General features: G+C 43.8%; 1 long non-coding RNA gene across 2 annotated transcripts in view; it reads right to left on the bottom strand.

Annotated features, from left to right (window-relative positions):
* Nucleotides 1–6,700: 6,700 nt before the first annotated feature.
* LOC128328187 (uncharacterized) overlaps nucleotides 6,701–20,513 on the bottom strand; it is a 47,514-nt gene continuing 33,701 nt past the window's right edge. For both annotated transcript variants that reach the window (XR_008309069.1, XR_008309068.1), the window contains exons 3-4: nucleotides 10,472–10,536; nucleotides 6,701–8,162 (exon numbers count right to left, since the gene is read on the bottom strand). This is a non-coding gene — a long non-coding RNA (uncharacterized LOC128328187). The remainder of the gene's footprint in view (nucleotides 8,163–10,471; nucleotides 10,537–20,513) is intronic.

The raw sequence follows: 20,513 nt of genomic DNA, 5'->3' as shown, positions 1-20,513 counted from the left end.
CGCCTTACCAATGCTGTTATTTTATTTTTACATGTAATTATTATTAATCAAAAGCTGCTAGCCATTTATGTGTAACTGACATTCTATTAATATTTTTCCTTTTAACTACGTAAAGATTTTTTTTTCTTTTTTGGTCAAAGACCATAAATAAAGTATGATGATGATGATGATAAATGCAGTTGATGACATAGGCCTCATCTCTTACCACACTGACGTGTGCAAAACTCTATCCTGACCTCCCTCTTTCCAGTTGCTACGAATACTTTCATGCAAATAAATCTTAAGCAAAAAGGCAAAATTGTTTGTAGATGTATAGCATGTCTCTTTAACTTGGAAGGGACGGCTAGTAAAAAGTTAGAGGGCAAATAAATGTCATTTGCATAAAATGATTAACTCTTGATTACCTTTCCTGGTTAAGAAGTGAACATGCATTACTTTAAAGTATCTGTTAAAAAACAAATTGTTCTAGTAAGAACTAATCTGCCTACTTTCATTTCACTATCCCTACAACTGGACTACATTTAGTTCAAATTGAGGTCCACAAGTTAGACCTCTTGTACCTCAAATGTTCACATGTCCACCATCTTGAATTGGGGTGGATGGCATCATCACAAACTACGTCATTGGGGCATCCCTATGTGTCCCTACAGCTGTAGCGAATTTGATTCAAATCGGTTAGGCAGTTCACACTTTAGCCCACTTGTGCCTCAAATGTTTACACGTGCAACATCTTGAATTGGGGTGGATGACAATATCACATACTACGTCATTGAGGTGTCACTATGTGTCCCCACAACTGTACCCGATTTGGTTCATATTGGTCCAGGCATTGCGAAGTTGATGGGGGAGGGGAGCACAAAAATAGACTATAAAATGCCGGGTGATCTCATAAGCTGTTCTTACCAGTTATTCTGGTAAGAACTAATCTGCCTACTTTCCTTTCACTATAATCCTAATTGATAATTACCATCCTTACAAGTTAGTCCACTTGTGCTTCAAATGTTCACACAGCCGCCATCTTGAATTGAGGTGGATGACATCATCACAAACTATGCCGTTGAGGTGTCCCTATGTGTCCCTACAATTGTACCCAGTTTGGTTCATATTGGTCCAGGCATTGCGAAGTTAATAGGGACACACACAGAAAATGCTGGGTGATCTCATAAGTTTACTTTCCTTGAGAAAAGTAGGCTAAAAAACCCAAATAACACTTATCCTTTTGATCCTTATCTATTCAGTCTCTTAGCATTGTGACTCAAATTATTAGAGAATTTCAAAATTATCTTACAAAAAGCAGGATCATTCTGTCAACTTGACATTCACTACAGAGCAAACTGACATTTAATTGGAAGGAAGATCTTTTCATTTCCTAGATGAGAGTAAAGTAAGAATCTGGCATTCACGTACGTCATTTCTTAAAAAAAATTACTACAACAGCATTCAGCTTTGTGGCATTTTGGACTATAAAAGTAAGCACTCAGAAATATTAAAGAGGTTTACATTGTAAAATTAAACCTGTCCACTCAGAGTAAGATATGTGCTCATAAAAAACTGAAGAAATAAATGGTGGTGGACCAAACCTACAAAGGAATGCTTGTATATTCTGACTTCTCTTTTCATTACTATATAGGCCTCACAGAGCGCAATTATATTATTAAAGGTGACTGTATATAGAATACTAATTATATCTAAACATGTCCATTAAGAAGACAGGTACTGCACATTTATTTAAAACTAGCCAACCCCACACAGAGCATCTGTGTGTTCTTTGGGGCCGGCGGTTACCTCCTCCCCCCCGCACCTTCTGGCCCAGTCTCCGCTTCCTAACCATGGCTGTCCCATGCCAGGCCCAGCCGCCTCTCCTCCCCACTACGACTTCTGCCCCCCCCCAACTGTCTTCCCCTCCTTCTGGGCCTTGCCTCTGCGGCCGGGCTGGGCTGGCCACCACCTCTTGCCTCCGCGGCTGGCCTGCCGCCGCCATGGTGACCAGTCCTCCTGGGCACACCTCAGCCAATCAGGCGCCTCCGCTGCCCAGCCAATCAGCTGGGAGCCAGGGAACACATTCCACCCAGGAGAATTAATACAATAGATACAATAGAAAAAATACCAAAGTTGGCAGGCAATGACAAAATACAGATAGTGGGGGTCATTTCCTAGAACTCTTTCAGCCTGTGGTGCTGGGTGTTATTCATGTGACTGGTTTGGTCTATAGCAGTGCAACTAAAAGTCAGCATTGGGTGACTAAAAGAAACAACACAGCTGTCCCCAGATTTTTTGAATTGGCTCTAAGCAATGTCTCATTGAGTAAACTGTTTTATGATTTTTTATAATTGCTTTTGAATGATGGAAAAGTCAGTGTGACACTGTCAACATTTGTCTATTGTACACAATACAGACTTTTCATGTAGACTTTTCATATTACATGTGCAATAGAACAACACGTTCCAGTCGGAACAGAGAATCAGATTAGATCCATTGGAATCAGATATTATTATCAATGTGCTAATAAAATTGGTAGGTGTGTACACAAGTGGTTTGTCCCAAACCAGTTGGCCTCGAACCAGGTCCAATTCGGGGGAGTTCTGGTCCATATAAGTTATCCCTGCAATCAGGCTCTGAACTGGAGGACAGGAAGGTAGCAAATGTAACACCAATTTCAAAAAGGGATCCAAGGGTGATCTGGGAAATTACAGGCCAGTTAGCTTAACGGCTGTTCCAGGCAAATTGATTGAAAATATCCTCAAGGATAAAATTGTAAAGCACATAGAAGAATAGGCCCTGCTGGGAGAGAACCAGCATGGCTTCTGCAAAGGTAAATCTTGCCTCACAAACATTTTGGAGTTCATTGAGAGTGTCAACAGGTGTGTGGATCAAGGTGATCCAGTTGACATAGTATACCTGGACTTCCAAAAAGCTTTCGACAAAGTTCCTCATCAACGTCTCCTGAGGAAACTTATCAGTCATGAGATAAGGGGACAAGTACATGTGTGGATTGCTAACTGGTTGAAAATCAGGAAACAGAGGGTAGGTATAAATGGAGAGTTTTCACAATGGAGGAAAGTAAGAAGTGGGGTCCCCCAGGGATCTGTACTGGGACCGGTGCTTATTAATTTATTCATAAATGATCTAGAAGTTGAAGAAAGCAGCAAGGTAGCCAGATTTTCAGATGATACCAAACTCTTTCCAAAACTGATTGTGAGGAGCTCCAAAAGGATCTCTCCAAACTGGGTGAGTGGGTGACAAAATGGCAAATTTGGTTCAATGTTAGCAAGTGTAAAGTGATGCACATTGGGACAAAAAGCCCCAACTTCAAGTATAAGCTGATGGGATCTGAGCTGTCGGTGAATAACCAAGAGAGGGATCTTGGGGTTGTGTTGGACAGCTCGTTGAAAGTGTTGACTCAATGTGCGGCAGCTGTGAAAAAGGCCAATTCCATGCTAGGGATGATGATGGTGCTGCCACAAAATGATGGTGTGGCCACACCTGGAGTACGGGCCACAAAATGATGGTGTGGCCACACCTGGAGTACTGCGTACAATTCTGGTCACCACATTTAAAAAAGGACATTGTAGAACTGGAAAAGGTGCAAAGGAGGGCAACCAAGATGATCAGGGGCCTAGAGCACCTTTCTTATGAGGCAAGGCTACAAGACCTGGGGCTTTTTAGTTTAGAAAAAAGACGATTGCGGGGAGACATGATAGAGGTTTATAAAATCATGCATGGAGTGGACAAAGTGGATAGAGAGAAATTCTTCTCCATCACACATAACACTAGAACCAGGGGTCATCCCATGAAACTGACTGCCAGCAAATCTAGGACCAACAAACAAAGTACTTTTTCATACAATGCATAATCAACTTGTGGAATTCTCTGCCACAAGATGTGGTGACAGCCAACAACCTGAATGGCTTTAAGAGGGGTTTGGATAACTTCATGGAGAAGAGGTCTATCATTGGCTACTAGTTGGAGGGCTTTAGGCCACCTCCAGCCTCAAAGGTAGGATGCCTCTGAGTACCTGTTGCAGGGGAGTAACAGCAAGAGAGAGCGCATGCCCTCAAATCCTGCCTGTGGCTTCCAGTGGCATCTGGTGGGCCACTTTGTGAAACAGGATGCTGGACTAGATGGGCCTTGGGCCTGATCCAGCAGGGCTGTTCTTATGTTCATTGAAAGAGTTAAAGGCATAATAGGTGGGGGAAAATTCTGTGGTGTCCCCCTTCCCTTGATGCCCTAAGCACGTGCTTGTTTTGCCTTATGCTTAATCCCGGGCTGGGTAGGCCGAACACCTCCAAGGAGTTTGTCTACATCCTCAGGAGTCGCAAATTGAATCTGATCGATTCTAATTGAACCAGAGGAGATACCGGACACCTCTACAGTTGACCCTGCCATAACTGTGGAATCCAAGTCTGCTCGGATGCGAGAGCTTTATCCGCAAAATAGTTGTTAAAAGCATCACAATAGGATAAAGAAAAATCCAGATCTATGTTCAGAGAAGAGGGAACTTGAGTCAATCCCCTCACAACTCTGAACAACTCCACCGGACACGAGCTTGCAGACACAATATGTGCAGAATAGAATTGCTTCTTCACTGCACGTTTTGCCACAGAACAAGCCTTCAAATGGGCTTTGTGTAGTGTCTTATCGGATTGAAGTAGAGTCTTCCTCCACTTACACTCTAGTTTTCTCCTTTGCCACTTCATCTCCTATAGATGTTTAGTCAGGGGCGTAGCAAGGTTGGCGTGGGCCCAGAGACAAAATTTTAAAATGCCCCCCCCCCCATAACAAAAGAGAGATAATTTCAGCTTCCCCTTTGCTAGAGCTGGAGGGAGAAGAAAAATAAAGGGTTTACATCCTTCCAAGCAGAGTTCTTTTTCCAGATCAGAGTTCAAACACAATAATTACAACACACATATAAAAACCTATCTCCTTTCTTCCAGGGAAAGGGCAGGGAGGGAAGACTGTCCCAATGAGTAGATGTTTATAGCGGGAGGGGAAAGCCAGCATGGTGTGAGTTGGTGCTTCCACTGTAAAACCAACAACCTTTCACTCCAAAAAAGCAGCAGAAAATCGCCTCTTGGCTGCTTGAGAGCCTGCACCATTTTCCCCTCCTCAGCTTCCGAGCTGTGCCTAATGAGAAACCAACCCGCAAAGATTAGAAGGGTGAGGGGGGTGGGGTTAAAGAACAGAAAGAGTAGAAATACAAATCGCACAGAAAGAAGACTTTCCCAGCTCGAGGAATGCTGCTGGGCACTGAAAGGACACTGGAGACAACAGAGGCTGGAGAGAATATCTCCGGCAGGCCCCACCATCTCTTTCTCTCCCCGGCTACCCCTCTCCTTAGTGTACATACAACCTCCTCCTCCTCCACCACCGCCCTTCCTCTGCCCCAGCTACTGCCTCTGCTCACTGCGCCTCTCCCTGCCAAGTCTGCGAACACTCTCTCTTGCGCGCACACAGGCTTCGCATGAGAGAGAATGGAGACGGGGGAAAGAGGGAAAGGATGGGGCAGGAGGCTTGGGGAGAGAGAGGCTGCAGGCTTTTTGAGAGGAGCCACCCCATCCTGCCAAACCTCCATGTGTTTACTTTGAATTTCTGCCACCGCGTGGCTGAGGGATGGCTGGGGGAGGGGTGACACAAGAGTAGTCCTTCTCCCCCTCCCAGTCTGCGTCAAGTGAATTTCTTCTGAGGACTTACTCTGCTTTAGAGCAGGGAAACGCTTTTCCTGCCAGGGTTTTTTCAGTAGCGGAAGACTTCTCCTCTCCCAGGTCTATCCTGGTGGAGACTGGAGTGGAGGCTAGTTTAGTCCACTTCCTCCCTGAATTGCTGGAAAGGAACAGGCTACAGTACTGGGGACAAATAGGGAAAAGCAGGCAGTGGAGTGGCTGCTTTTTCGCCAGGAATAGGTGGTAGGAATCTGGTCCTGAGCTTCTTGTGCTGCTGCTGGGGGCAGGGCTGTGTGTAGGGACAGAGCCGTGCCGGGAGGCGCAGCCACGCAAGAGAGAGAAATGGAGCATTTGTAGGAACATGAGGATCAATCAAGAGACGCGGGGCCAAACGGCAAGGAGTGAGATCGCGGGGAGGCTGGCAGGGGAGAAGGACTACTCCTGGTTCACACACACACACACACACACACACACACACCCGTGGCCATCCCTCAGCCGCACAGCGGCAGAAATTAAATTCCCCCCCTCCAAATGATATGTGTATTAAAATAAAAATACATGGGCAGGGAGTCATGTGATGTGCCTCGGGGGGGCCCCTCAAGGCAGCGGGCCCCCGAGACAACTGCCTACCCTCGCCTAATGATAATTACGCCCCTGTGTTTAGTCTATCATGGAGCTAGTTTCGAAGCAGAGTGGAGAAGACACTTAGGGGTGATACTGTCTGCTGCCCTGGTAAGCTCCCTATTCCAGGTCTCCACCAGGGCACCAACAGAATCACCAGCAGAACCAACCCTAAAACCCTCCTAGGCCTCTTGGAACTCTATAGGATTCAACAGCCTTCTTGTGCGGACCATCCTAATAGGTACTGCACCTCTGAAGAGGTGAGTTGTGGCCATGAAACCAACGTTAACGGGATGGTAGTCCATCCATGATAATGGGCACACTCTAGGAGTCTCCACCCACGGAACACCACCCTGATCTGAGCAAAAGACCAAATTGAGGATGTTACCAGCAGTGTGTGTTGGCCCTGTGACCAATTGGGATAGGCCCATAGTAGGGATGTGCACGGAACCGGCTGGTCTGGTTCGGTTCGAGTGCAAACTGCACGCGAAGCCTACTGGGCCAGTCTGGTCCAGCACCCTGGCGAACCCCCCTCGAGTTTGGTTCGGTTTGAGGGGGTTCACGAATGTTTAAAGGGTTTTTTTTAAATAATAACCTTTGCAGCCTTCCACGGGGCTCCTGGGGGTGGCAGGGGGGTCCCCTCTCCCCCGCCGGCCTTCCATATGCCCCCAAAGAGCTGGTTCGGCCAGCTCTGCGCCCATTCGAGCGGTCTTCGGCCGGTTTTTGGCCTTCTCCTGGCAGGGCGGCAGCCATGTTGGGGCTGGGCACATACGCAATAGGCCTCTGCATGGGACAAAAAAAACCCAAACTGTTAGGGGGGTTCAGTCCAAGGTCGGACCAAATGAGGGGGTTAGTTAAACCCCGAATGGTCGAACCAAATCGGTTTGACCTTGAACAGGTTCGTGGTCGAACCTGCACATCCCTAGCCCATAGTATTCATGGCCACTATGAACTCCTGAGCTGAACCAGACAAGCCAGACCCAAAGTGAACATTGAAGTCACCCAACTCCAAAAGCCTGGGCAACTCCAACACCAGCTCTACGACCAGCTCCATCAGATCAGTTAGGGATTTCATTGGGCAACAGGGTGCTTGGTACATCAATAGAATCTCTAATCTATCCCAAGTTCCCAGGCCAAGATACGCACACTCAATATGGTCCAATTGTCTCACAGAGATCCTGGTAAAGGAGATGTTGCTCTGATGGATCACAGCCACTACACACACACACACACATCCAGCGCCTTCCTCTAACCTTCTTTTGTATCCTTCAGAAATATTTCACTGTTCTTTGGAACATAACATGATTCAAACTTCTGCAAAAGTGTATCATAGCTTCTCTTTACAGTCTAGCCTTCCAATGTACTCTTACAATGTGCTTCTGATCCAGAAATATTTAGGAATATAGTTATTTTTGGCTTATTTTCTCATCATAATTCACTGTCTTCATGCAAATGTTACAACTCTGAATCTTTAACAAGTTCCTCCAGAGACAGTTCTGTACTGTAGGGATGTTCAGATGTTCCATGTCTGCAAGTCCCTCTATTGATCACATCAGACTTTCTTTTAATCAATCTTTTTTGGTTACCATTTGTACCTCATATCTCCTGAATCAGTTTTATTACTGATGTGAAAGAATCATGGGCTCCAAGCAGTCTAGCCTAGCTCTGCTGGCTAGGATCAGCTAGAACCAGTTCTACATTGTCCTTAAAGGGACATCTTTTCAGCTTCCTTGTCCAACAGTAGCCTCTCCTTGTTTTCATTGAAGCTTAGCTGGTCAGCAGGAGGTCTTAGGCAGCTGCAGCTGCTACTCCTTCCTCTGCCCCTCTTGGTTGTGAAGAAGTGCAAATTGACTTCCAATTCAATTAATTACTGAGCGGGGCCTGGTGAAGAGAACAGTGAAAGCATCACATTTAAATTGGCTTGGCACACACGAGTAAGGGTTCATGCTCCCATTGCTTTTGGTTGCTGCTAAGTGAGAAGGCTTGGAGGAGAGCCTCATTCATGTAGCCGTATACAATTTTTTTGTCCTCCTACTTTCACTTGTTCCTCCGATTCCCTCCATATTGTCCTTTTCAAACTTGCTTTGAATGTTTCAAGCCCTGATAGGCGTGAACTACAGAAAAAGGAGCACTTTTCTAAATTAGATCCAAGCAGACTTTTGTGCCCATATACAAAGATGATTTGCACATTTGCGGGTTGGCTCCAAGCCCTTCCTAGTCCTAGTACACTTATAGTTTTACTGACTATCATTAATTGGCCTCCTAAACCCATTTTAAGACAGTATCAATGGTCTGATCTTAGAAATCTGCTAATTAGCTTCAATAGATTTCATCAGTTCTCAGCACTTCTATACATCAGATTGCTTGTTTCAATTGTATTTTAAAAGATACATTTATATATACTGTTTAAAGATGTATTTCATTAAATCTAAAGCAGGAAGGAAAGGAACTGCTGGTCTTGTACTTGAATGCACAATTACAAACTCTCTTTCTTCATGCATTTCAATTAGGACTGAAAGTTTTAATTGGTTAATCAGTGTGATTATTAAAGCCTTTGTTGAGGATTTTAAAAGCATAGCAGTGAAATGGGCGAGTGATAAGCTTCATGCAATAGATAAATTAAATGATCAATAAGATGCCCTTGTTTTATGTCTTATTGTATTCCAGCTACCTCATTACCTTATGAAAAGATGTTTCCACCAGCAGATATTTTGAACTAGCTGTGCTTTTCTCTTGATTCAGCTAAAACAAACAAGCTTTTGTATTGTGTTTGTGATGCAATAAACCATAATCCAGAAGCACATTTCAAGTGCTTCCAGATGATGGTTTGTTGCATCATGAACACTGATTGTTAAAGAAGATTTTTTGGAGTCTCTACACAATGTTTTCCATATCCCATGTGCTATCCCTGTAGGAAACCCTATTCTTTCATTGCTCAGATATTCTGACTTGAAAATCCTAGCAAAACAACTTGCATGGTGTGACAAATGCAGGCCTCCATCATCTTGAAGCATAGACAGACCATAGCAGAACTTATCTGGGTCTGAGGAAGACTGGTTTTTTTGCTTAGGTAGTGATGATATTGGAGGATTAGCACCTAAGGGCACACACCCTACCCACTCTCACTTTTGCTATTTTCCCTCCAATCATTGCCATTAAAAAACAAACAAATGAATGCCAGTTTTACAGATATTATGCTCTTCTCCTTCCTTAACCCATATTCAACTTTTCTCAGTATCAGTTCATATACAAGACTCCTTGCAGTCACCACTGAGGAAGATATGAGTCTTTGGTAGAGCCCTCCAAAGTTGCATTTGGCAAGAATACAATCCTAGGAATGTGTGATTCGAAGCATGGTTTTGACACACAGTTTTGTGTGGTTCCGACACACACAGTTTGGAAGTGGCTCAGGGAGAGCTTTAAGAAAGAGGATAGCAGGTCCTTACCTACTCTCTGCTGCCCCCATGCAGCTTCCTGCTGGGGCTGCACTTGGCCTAAGTACCTCCATGTGGTGCCAGCACACTCGTGGCATCCATGCATGCATGGGCGTCATTTGCATGGTCAGCAAGATGTTGCTGACCATGAAAATGACACCTGCGCATATGGGGATGCCATATGCATGCTGGCACTGTACTTGTATACAGATCTGTACCTGTGTATACTGTGCACTTATTCTACAAGTGTTGAACATAACAAGTGAATGGCACTTTAGCTTCAAGTGATTCCAGCTAACCTAAGCAAAGTACACCCAACTCTCCCTAGCTTTTCAAAACCTCCCCTTTTTATATCTGTAACTCCACCCACCTCTATTGGAGTTACCCAATCAGGACTAACAAAAACCAGACAAAAAAAATTACAAAATGCAGACAGAACGGAGAGAAAAGAAACCCCAAACTTTTAACCTTTAGCTCAAAAAACTCAAAATGGGGCATAGGCAGCCATTTTACAACATAAGCAAACATAATACAAAAATGGAAAACAAGCAACCATATACAAAATGGAGGATTGACCTTCATCCCTCACACTGTAAAACAAATAAAATCCCACTGAGCATGTGCACTCTAAGATGCTCAGGGCTGGCCCAGTAATGAGGCTTGGTGAGGCAGCCAGTTCAAACTTCAGTCCACAGATTGGCACAGGTGGTGAATTAGCCACCTCTGCAGGCCTGCTGCGTCCAGCATCTCACTCACCAACCATCCTGTTAGCATGTAGGCAGCGGCAGCACCTGTGCCACTCTTCCCAAGTCACACGTCTCCTGCAACAGAGAGGGTGGAATAAGGAGATTTATTTTACTTTCTTTAAAACATGTCTCTCTTGTCTTGCCAGTCTATTGCTACTCATGACAGTTCACAATAACACACAGTAAAATACAAAAACCACAATAAAAGCAGTAGAACACAAGCAACAGCAATAAGACATGATACTTTTGCTCCGCTAGGAACACTTCAAACTAAGTTCATAAGAACTATATTATGAAAAACGAGAAGAAGAAAAAAGAATGATATTACAGCTGCTGTGCTGTGTCTCAAATACTGCCATTAGAAGGGAGGTGGGTCTGGTTAGATTTGAATCATATTATTGGAGATCTGTCATACTTTACTGGTTAAAATTGGTATTCACAAAAGTAGGCTTAGTACATTTAATTTTGGAGGACTCTTTTAAATCCAAATGGAAATTGGCAATTACAAAAAAAAAATTACTATTATACGTATTATCTCAAGATGATCTTATTAGATTAGGTTTCGACCAGGCTAGAACGTATCCATGATGTGCAATGTATGTGCAACATATCCATGACGTGGAGTTGCAGATGGAACATGAAAAGTTATCGAGTAACATTTACATAGGAAGTCAGAGCATCGAGCTCAAGCCTGCTACATATTTAAGTAGTAATTCCAAAGTTTAGACGAGCTCTAACACTTGACTGTGTAAATAAATGCTCTCCCAACAGCTGTGCTCCATGGGAGATTCCAGGCTATACCATATGCATCAAGATTATGCCCTTGTGGATCTGGTAACGTTGAAACAACTGCTCATGTTCTTCTGTATTGTGATTACTACAGAGACATAAGACACCGACTAATTGCCCCACTTTTGATTAATTTTCTGGGTCGTGGAGATGATTTTTATTTAAACTATTTGCTCACTAATCCTAATTCGGATGTTATTCATATTGTGGCCAAATATTGTTACATAATATGCCAAAAGCGTATATATGTAGTCTGATTTTATATTATTTATTTATTTATTTATTTATTTACACAGTCAGACAGGTGTTATTGACTGGTTTGTTTTATCCAGACATCGAGTCCTTCCCAAGGACCTGGGATGCCAGAATTTTATTGTCCATTGTTATAGATATCGTCGCAGAATATAGGCTGTTCCCAGTAAAGTTGCTTTTTGTAATTGGCTGATGGTGATTTCTGTGGCCCCTATGGTGCTGGGGTGCTCTTCAAGGTCTTTTGGAACTGCACCCAGGGCGCCAATTACCACTGGGATTATTTTGGTCTTTTTCTGCCACAGCCTTTCAATTTCAAATTGTAGATCTTTGTATTTGGTTATTTATTTCTATTTCTTTTTCTTCTATTCTGCTATCCCCTGGTATTGCTATGTCGATTATTTTAACTTGTTTTTCTTTCTTCTCAACTACAGTTATATCTGGTGTATTGTGTGGCAGATGTTTGTCTGTTTGTAGTCGGAAGTCCCATAATATTTTTACATCTTCATTTTCTACCACTTTTTCAATTGTATGGTCCCACCAATTTTTGGCTACAAGTAGCTTGTATTTTTTGCCGATGTTCCAGTGTATCATCCCTGCTACCTTGTCATGCCTTTGTTTGTAGTCAGTCTGTGCGACCTTTTTACAACAGCTGATTAGGTGATCCTCGGTTTCATCAGGTTCTTTACAAAGACGGCACTTGCTCTTTGTTGTTGACTTTTCTACTTTTGCTCTTATTGCATTTGTTCTTAGTGCCTGTTCTTGTGCAGCCAGTATTAAACCCTCTGTTTCTTTCTTCAAGTTGCTATTCTTAAGTCATTGCCAGGTCTTGGTGATGTCTGATTTTCCACTTATATTGTGCAAATATTGACCATGCAGGGGCTTATTTTTCCATTGTTCTGCTCGGTTCTTGACTTGTTCTTTCTTGTAGGCCTGCTTTCTTTCATTGGTGTTGAATAGTTTCTTGTTATTGACCATTTGAAGTGCATCTTCTTCACTGTCCTTAATATATTCTTCAAGGCCTCTTTTCTCCTCCTCTACTGTTTGATGGACTTGCAGCATTCCTCTTCCACCTGAGCTGTGATGGAGGTATAGCCTATCGACATCACTGCGGGGGTGCAGAGCATGATTGATGGTCATGATTTTCCTGGTCTTACGATCTAGCGTCTCTAGCTCTGCCTGGGTCCAGTCTATTATTCCTGCAGTGTATCTGATAACAGGTATAGCCCAGGTGTTTATGACTTGTATGGTGTTCTCACCATTGAGTTTGGACTCTAGGATTTTTCTAACTCTCCTGATGTATTCACTTCCAATTTTTCTTTTAACTTCAGTGTGTGCAATGTTATCATCCTGGAGAATGCCCAAGTATTTGTAATGTTCTTTCTCTTCCAGGTTCTTGATCTTGCTTCCATTAGGCAGTTCTATTCCTTCTATTTTTCTTATTTTCCCTCTGTTCATTATTAATGCAGCACACTTGTCTAGTCCAAACTCCATTGCTATATCACTACTGAATATACGGACAGTGTTTAGCAGTGATTCGATTTCTGACTGGTACTTTCCATACAACTTCAGATCGTCCATGTACAGCAGATGGTTGATTTTACTTGATGCTTTAGATGTTTGGTATCCGAGGCCTGTTTTGTTTAATATTTGTGAAAGTGGAGTCATGGCAATTACAAACAACAGAGGTGAAGAAACCCCCATCCCCAGGCACCCCCTTTTCACAAGACCACCACATGTAGTAAAATGTTCCCTTTTGTTTACAACCCCTCCAACACTGAGTAGAGTAATTATGAGAAATATATGCTGGTTTTATTTGAGTTAAATGCTACTGATCTAAAATCTTCATGTGTGGTTTACTGGAGAGCTGGTCGCTATTATAAAGTAGCCTCTGTACTGAGTTTCAGAAGGTATTAAAAGTCCCATTCTAGCATTTCTGGTATTTTGGACTACAATTGTAAAATACACTTCTTTTCTTCCACATTTATGATGTGTGTGTGTGTGTGTGTGTGTGTGTGTGTGATTTGTATCTATAGTGGCACATAATAATACACATGTGTGCATGATGGCTTGATACTGCCACCCAGAACAAAACTCATTCTACTCACCGAAGGAAAAAAATAGAGGGAACATTGGCCTCTGGGTGAATGAGCAGCATTCTCCTCTTTTTTTTTTTTTTTGAATGGCTAAATTGTTCTTCACTATTTTTCAAGCAGGAGCCACTTTTAGGGATGTGCACAGAACCAGTTCAGAGGCCCTTTATGGGCCTTCAAACCAGTTCAAAAGACCTGTGGTTTCACCGGTTCAAAGGTGGGGGGAATCTCTTTAAGGATGGGGGAGGGTGCTCTTACTCCTTCCGCTGGCACTGCCTTTTAAAACAGTCCAGCGGGGTGGCAGCATACCTCCTTGCCTCCCCGGTGCCTCCTCATACAAGAAGTGACCAGAAGTTACTGCTGCAGAGGAAGGGGTACAGGCACTCTCTTCTGTCCTTAAAGAGATCCCCCCCCCCACCTTCGAACCAGCAGGCACTGGTTCTGTGCACACCACTAGCCACTTTGGCAAAAAAAACCTTCAATGTGAGGGCCATTTCCCATGGTGCTGATCTCTACCCAGTATGTGCTGGGGTGAGGAGCCTTTAAAAGAGATGAAGCGCTCTCTTAAAAGCTCTGTGAGGAAAGTTCTAAGAAGCTCTTGTTGTGGTCCATGCCTGATTTATATACTAAATATGCTCATTAGCTAGCATACAAAATTAGGCCTGTCTCATAAGTGTCACCAAGTGACCAAGTTCTTTTATATAGTGACCATGTAGGATCTGGGCTCAAGGAAGAAAGGATATCAATCCTAAATGACTCATTGGGCTTTATTGAGTATAAAAGAAGAACAATATCAATCTAACTGAGCAGAAAGCAGAACATTCTATCAGTATTACTAACAGTATTTCAACCCTAGCCAGCACCAATATTCACCCAGTGTTCCTAACTAACATATGTGTGTGTATTATATCTTCCTAGAGCCTAATACAATTCAGATATAGATGGGAAAGGGGGGGGAAGGGGGGAGGTAAGGAAGGCTGAGGGCTGGCATGGTTTGGGGAGATCAGGAATTAGTAGAGGGACGAGGGGAAAGGAGAAGAAGGGGAAAGGATGGAGGGATCCAAGGCTTGTGGGGTGGCATATTACCCAGATCAGAGGCTTGAGAACGGTGGATCGTTCAGCTGATGGAGAGAGGCTTTTGGCTGGGGACAGGAGCTTTGAGAGCGGTGATCAAGCATGCAGTTCGCTCAGAGCACGGCTGAGAGTCAGAGCACCATGGCTGGGGAAGTCTTGACTTCTCACTGTGCAGCAGAAGTCACAGAGAGTTCCTGTCCATGAACAGAGTTCCTGCTTGTTGCCCCGCGGCTTAGCAGCAAACCCTTGGATTGCTCATGAGCAGATCTTGCTTGTAGGCACAAGATTGCTAGGGGGTATCATGGCTGGGGAGTCTTGACTTCTCACTTCGAAGCAGAAGTCAGAAACAGTCCCTTCTCCCATGGAAAGAGTTCCTGCCTCTAGCCCGCAGCTTGGGCAGCAAACTCTTGGATTACTCATGAGCAATTATTGCTTGTAGGCTGAAGATTGCTTGTAGGCACAAGACTGCTCCTCTCTGTCCAGTAAGCCTCATTCTTTATAGTTGTATCTTCCTTTGATCCCCATAGAATCTATTTGAAATCTCCTCATCTTTTCCTGGGTCCCCAAAAAGGTGACAATGCTGTTACCTTCTGAATATTGTCTTTTGATATCTGAATCCCATCTTCTGTAAGCTGTAAACTTAGAAGGGGAGTGGGGGGACATTGCCCAAAGCAAATCTGCATCTCTGAGCTGCAAATGGGCATCTTCTCTTGTCCCAGATTTGCTAGCCTGATCCCAAAAGGTGTTACAAAGGGTGTTAGTACAAAGATTTAATCTACAGGTGTTTTCTTTTGTGTGCATTTACCTATGTTGAATTTCTATAGAGAGCAATTGAGTATAGCAGAGCAATCATTGACAAAGATTAACATAGACTTCTTGCAACAGGAAAGGGGAGATCAGCCTCTGGCCTTTTCCACAGACATTATCTGATAGTGAGTCACATTTTAGCATTTGGATTGTTTTGGCCTGGCTTTTGTGCTTCCTTGAGTACCTATTTCACAATACAATGCTGGATCGCCTCTTCCTCATGAGGTCTGGGTGTCAGTTCACCCTGAGTCCAGGCATTAATTCATTTCTTAATATAAAATGAAATCAGACACAGGCCTCAATTCCACATACTTCTGAGTTGCCCCCCAACATTCTACACTTCCCAGCACTCTGTACACATCTTCCAAGATGCCGCAGGGCTCAAGGCATCTCAGTTTCCCTTAAAGCGGCCCCATGGTGCTGGGCAAAGCATAGCACTGCACAATGGAAATGGGCACATCCACATGGTGCCAGTGGGGGGAGATTGTGCAGTGTATTCAGCTATGACTGAAGCTTCACACAGGCCCAATATGCAACTAATCAGGAGCCGCACCTAGGATTGATGAGGGCTACTAATGGCTCCTGGGCCTTGCAATGAAGAACACTGAGCTAAATGATCTCTCCCATCATTGAATGGGAGCATGTTGCCTTTCAATAATACCAAATGCTTCAAAAAGACACAAAATCATGCATACACGGGAAGGAAGAAGTTGTATCATAGCCACAGGTTATAATGATGGCTTGCCAGGTGGCTTTAAAAAAGGAATAGACAAATGCATGGAGGAGAGGTCACTCGACAACTATTTGCCATAATGGCTGTATGGAAGCTCTGTATTCAAAGCAACAGGCCACTGCATATTAGCAGCTGAGGACAACAGCAGGAGATGGCTATTGCCTTCATTATGCTCTGATTATGGGCTTCCTGTTGGCCTCTGATTGGCCATTGTGGGAAGTGGAATGCTGTACTAGATGGACCTTAGGCAAAACATTTTGATACATGTGTCTAATCAACCCGTGCAGGCTTGAACGGTAGGGTCAATATCTGAGAGAAAATCTAGGAATTAACTTCATGGTCTGAGCACAGTGAATTGGTTTTTGGACTGGACACTGGATTTTGTGTAAAAATGCCCCAACTGAATTGTTACACCCACATGTGAACATTTGGAGTTCTGAAGGCAGGATGAGTGTGCTGGTGGGCATAGAGGAGGTGTGTGCTCTTGCTTGTTCATAACAGTATCAGTTTAGTCAGGGGTTCTCAAATTTGGGTCCCCAGATGTTGTTGGACTACATCACCCCCAGCTACCTTGGCCATTGTGGCTGGGGATGATGGGAAGTGAAATCCAACAACATCTGGGGACCCAAGTTTGAGAACTTCTGAGTTAAGCTCATTGTCCAATCTACTGTGTCCATTCCCTGCTAACTGAACAAAGAGGGACCTTTTAAAAGTGGTGATTCTCTTTACTGAGCAGGGGCAGAGCAACTGGTCCTATCCATCCCCAGTACAGCATCCATCCAATGGCTATTGCTGGTGTCTATCTTATGTTTCTTTTTTAAGACTGTGAGCCCTTTGGGACAGGGCGGCATTTTTATTCATTTTATTTCTCTATGTAAAGTTCTTTGGGAACTGTTTTGAAAGTGGTAGATAAATATTTTATTTTATTTTATTTTATTTTATTTTATTTTATATCCCACTCTTCCTCCAAGGAGCCCAGAGCAGTGTACCACATACTTAAGTTTCTCATCACAACAACCCTGTGAAGCAGGTTAGGCTGAGAGAGTAGTGACTGGCCCAGAGTCACCCAGCAAGTCTCATGGCTGAATGGGGATTTGGGTCTCCCCGGTCCTAGTCCAGCACTCTAACCACTACACCACGCTGGCTCTCAATACAATATCCATTGTATTGTATTGTATTGTATTGTATTGTATTGTATTGTATTGTATTTTCTAAGCAGAAAGCAGCTGCCGCCAGAGCAAGGGAAAGGGAGCAGAGCTGTTGGTGAGTGAGTCAGCCACTGCAGTATTGACCGAGAAATCATCCTTGCCAGTGGCCAGACAGCAAGGGGAGAGTGAGTGTGCTTGGAAAGCTACCTGTATTGACTAATGGTGAAGGAAACCTGTTGCTCTTTTCTGCAGGCTAATTCAGACAATGAAAACTATTATATTATCCCTTAATTAAAAGAGTTGTGTGTGAATGAGCCCTGCCTGAGGCAAAATGTCAATGATGAGCCCTTAAGCATGTATATAACAAGGAACAAAAAAGGGAACGTGCTCTAGATTACCTCCTGATAAAAATAGAGTTCACTACTACTTCAGGGTATTCATTATCCTATCTTCAGCTGCAAGGGAAATTTACAAATGCAAGAGATCACTCTTTGAGCTTTGCAGGCAACATATTGCAATGCCAAATACAACATTCCTTATCAAGCAGCACTGCTAATAAATCTAGCCAGCTCCTTTCTCATAAATGGTTTTGCATCCACCACACTCCCTTGCTGGTTGAATTCCTGTACAAGTAGTAATCTGTTCCTAAGAATCATCCACAGAATAAGTAAAATTGTCCCCATTCTATCATCTCACACAGCTCAGTTTTTGTCAGTATTCATGAATCTTCTTCAGACAGTATAAAATGGGTTTAAATCAATATGTGGAAGTTGAGACAGCACTAGCTAGCCAGGCCCCTGTCTGGCAACATGCTCTGTAGCCATCCCCTGGCCATGCCTCCCCAACTGTCTGCAGAGGCAGGTGCTAAACAGGAGGAGAACTTCCCCCATGTTTTAGAGCCTTGGCTAGCCAGGGAGCTAAATTCTATGAAAAGACCCTCCCTGTGTTCAGTGGTTGTCTCTGCATAAAAGTATTGCATGTGTGGAAGGGCAGGACTAGGGAAAAAGTGAGTGCTGGGGAAGGGGCTAGCCAGTGGACTACTGTTCCACCCCTCCAAGCATATTTAACTCCTTTTTATCATAGAACAAGTTGTTCTAGTACGAATTGTTCTGCCTACTTTCCTTTCACTGCCTCTACAACTGGACTAAATTTGGTTGAAATCAGTCTACAAGTTAGCCTACTTGCACCTCAAAGGTTTATGCATCCACCATTTTGAATCTGGGTGGATGACATCATCACAAACTACACCATTGAGGTGTTCCTATGTGTCCCTACAGCTGTAGCAAATTTGATTCAAATCAGTTAAACAGTTCTCAAGTTAGCCCACTTGCGCCTCAGATGTTTATGCATTCGCCATCTTGAATCAGGGTGGATGACATAATCACAAACTACACCATTGAGGTGTTATTGTGTGTCACTCACTAAAACTACACCTCATTTGGTTCAAATTGATTAGAGACAGTGCACAAGTTAGCCCACTTGTGCCTCAAAGGTTTACATGTCCACCAACTTGAATTGGGGTGGATGACATCATCACGAACTTTGCTATCGAGGTGACCATGTGTGTCACTCACTACAACTGTACCTAATTTGGTTCAAACTTGGTTAGACAGTCCACAGACTAGACAGCTTGTGCTTCAGAGCTCCATGTGGCTGCCATCTTGAATTGGGATGGATGACATAATCACACACCATGCCATTAGGGCATCCCTATGTGTCCCTACAGCTGTAGCAAATTTGGTTCAAATCAGTTAGGCGGTTCACAAGTTAGTCCACTTGAGCCTCAAAAATTTACACGTCCGCCATCTTGGATCGGTGTGGATGACATCATCACAAACTATGAAATTTAGGTCTCCCTATGTCTCCCTTTAACTGTACCTAATTTGGTTCATATTGGTCCATCCACACACATGGATGGACACACACAGAGAATGCTGGGTGATCTCATAAGCCTACTGGAAAGTAGGCTAAAAATAGGGCGATTGTCAATTGAAACTTATTCAAATGTTTCCAAGAGATCCTTGGGAGGAGAGCTAGTTTGGGGAGGGATAGTTGGTCTTGCAGAAGCAAGCATGAATTGTCTCATTTGTTAAGTAGTATCCACTCTGGTTTGCATTTGTATGGGCAGCTACATGTGAGCGATGTCTACTGTAAAATATTCCCCTTAGGGGATGGGGCCATAACTCAGGGGTAAAGCATTTGCTTTGCATGCGCAAAGTCCCAACTTCACTCCCTGGCATCTCCAAGTAAGACTAGGAGAGAATCTGGCCTGAAACCTTGGAGAGCCACTGCCAGTCAATGTAGACAATACTGGGCTAGATGGACCTGTTGACTGACTCAGTATAAGGCAACTTCCTATGTTTCTATGTCCCTCATAATTTATGTCTGAAAGTCCAGCAAGCATGCCAAGGAGAACTTACAAGTGAGGATGAGCCATGAGGGCACCTTCTAAATTGTCATTTCAGGAACATCCAACTAACAGCCAGTAAGTGGGAGGGAGGCTAGGGCAACAATCCAAAATGCTTCATTCAACCATAGTAATCACCACACAAACAATCTGACCACCAGCTGGTGGCTGCCAAATGGAACTCTAACACTACTTCCACCACTACCACCCCAGGAGAAAAAGATTGCTACTGGTTCCACAACGAATGGTAACCCCCACTACAAACATTTCATGACTATGTTATTGTGTGTCACTCACTAAAAATGACTATGACTATGTTATTGTGTGTCACTCACTAAAAATGAGCCCCTAGTGGCGCAGTGGTAAAAAAAAAACTGCCGCCCTGTAACCAGAAGGTTACAAGTTCGATCCTGACCAGGGGCTCAAGGTTGACTCAGCCTTCCATCCTGTGTGTGAGGGGGAGGGGCGGTCTGCCTTGAAAGAACTCTGGTTTTGTTTTTGTTTTTAGTGCTGGGCATAGATTCAACTAAGTGCTAGATTTTATATTAAAGTGAGGGGACAGCCACTTTTTTCTTTGTCCCAGTGCGCCCCACCCCCGTGTACTGAGATCTGTTCTGCACCCAGGAGAAGGTGAAGGAGAGGAAGGCAGTAAGGGGTCCATTTTAAAATCTTGTCTCCGGGCCTACTCCAACGTTGGTACGCCCCTGCTGTACCTGTGTGCCAATATGTAGCTGTGTGCACTGTATATTCAT

Source organism: Hemicordylus capensis, chromosome 5, assembly GCF_027244095.1.
Source record: "Hemicordylus capensis ecotype Gifberg chromosome 5, rHemCap1.1.pri, whole genome shotgun sequence".
Lineage (NCBI taxonomy): Eukaryota > Metazoa > Chordata > Lepidosauria > Squamata > Cordylidae > Hemicordylus > Hemicordylus capensis.
This window is presented reverse-complemented; position numbering and strand designations above follow the sequence as displayed.